Consider the following 1,770-nt stretch of genomic DNA (forward strand, 5'->3'; position numbering starts at 1 on the left):
AAAAGACAATGACATCCTCAACAACAACAATAATAATAAATAAATAAAAATGGCCGGGTGTTGTGGCAGGTGCCTGTAGTCCCAGCTACTTGGGATGCAGAGGCAAGAGAATCGTTGAGCCCAAGAGTTTGAGGTGGCTGTGAGCCCTGACGCCACAGCACTCTACCCAGGGCAACAGCTTAAGACTCTGTCTCAAAATAAATAAATAATAAAAAAATAAAAAGGATTGCAGTACATTGAGCTCCATAGAGACAGCACCGGGGCAAGTGAGAGCCGGACGGGCACCCTGTGCCTCGCTGAGGAAAAACAACTAAACATGGGCAAAGGAGATCCTAAGAAGCCGAGAGGCAGAATGTCAGTATGTGCATTCTTTGTGCAAACTTGTCGGGGGAGCACAAGAAGCAGCACCCAGATGCTTCAGTCAACTTCTCAGAGTTTTCTAAGAAGTCCTCAGAGAGGTGGAAGACCATGTCTGCTAAAGAGAAAGGAACATTTGAAGATACGGCAAAGGCAGACAAGGCCCATTATGAAAAAGAAATGGAAACCTATGTCCCTCCTAAAGGGGAAACTAAAAAGAAGTTCAAGGATCCCAATGCACCCAAGCGGCCTCCTTCGGCCTTTTTCTTGTTCTGTTCTGAGTATAGCCCAAAAATCAAAGGAGAACATCCCGGCCTGTCCATTGGTGGTGTTGCAGAGAAGCTGGGAGAGATGTGGAGTAACACTGCTGTGGGTGACAAGCAGCCTTATGAAAAGAAGGCTGCAAAGCTGAAGGAAAAATCCGAAAAGGATATTGCTGCAGACCGGGCTAAAGGAAAGCCTGATGCAGCGAAAAGGGGAGTTGTCAAGGCTGAAAAAAGCAAGAAAAAGAAGGAAGAGGAGAAAGATGAAGAGGATGAAGAGGAGGAGGGAGATGAAGAAGATGATGATGAATAAGTTGGTTCTAGCGCAGTTTTTTTTCCTTGTCTATAAAGCATTTAACCCCCCTACACAACTCACTCCTTTTAAAGAAAAAAATTGAAATGTAAGGCTGTGTAAGATTTGTTTTTAAACTGTACAGTGTCTTTTGTTGTATAGTTGACACCCTACCGAATGTGTCCTTAGATAGCCCTGTCCTGGTGGTATTTGCGGTAGCCACTAACCTTGCCTGGTACAGTCTGGGGGTTGTAAATTGGCATGGAAATTTAAAGCAGGTTCTTGTTGGTGCACAGGACAAATTAGTTATATATGGGGATGGTAGTTTTTTCATCTTCAGTTGTCTCTGATGCAGCTTATACGAAGTAATTGTTGCTCTGTTAACTGAATACCACTCTGTAATTGCAAAAAAAAAAAAAAAAGTTGCAGCTGTTTTGTTGACATTCTGAATGCTTTCAATTAAATGCAATTTTTTTATTAAAAAATTTTTTTTTAAATATAAGAAGAAGTCTTGTTTCCTCCGAGCCTGGTGGCAAGCTACCTAACCCCTGCTGCCTCAATTTCTTCCTTTGAGAAATGAAGATAATAATAGAATCTAAGCCAGGAGGTTGTTCTAAGGATGAAATAAATGATGACACAAAGCACACGGCACATGCTTGACACCTAGCAAGTGCTCAGCAGAGACCTGCCGCTAATCACCTTATCAATGTCACCATCATTGGTATTGTGTTATAAGCTTACGCTGCCAAAGGCAGGACCTAATTGGGCAGTGGGCGCCTAACTCTGATCCTGTCCTCTCTCTGCAGATTGTGGGAACCCCACCTTTTTCTATGAGTTCCAGCATCGACCCAGTTCTTT

The 1,770-nt window shown here is 43.1% G+C and overlaps 1 pseudogene; it reads left to right on the forward strand.

Moving 5' to 3' along the window:
* Positions 1-215: 215 nt before the first annotated feature.
* On the forward strand, positions 216-933 carry LOC100944820 (annotated as a pseudogene).
* Positions 934-1,770: the final 837 nt, after the last annotated feature.

Source organism: Otolemur garnettii, unplaced genomic scaffold (assembly GCF_000181295.1).
Source record: "Otolemur garnettii isolate 467f Iridium unplaced genomic scaffold, OtoGar3 scaffold02545, whole genome shotgun sequence".
In the NCBI taxonomy this organism is placed as follows: Eukaryota; Metazoa; Chordata; class Mammalia; order Primates; family Galagidae; genus Otolemur; species Otolemur garnettii.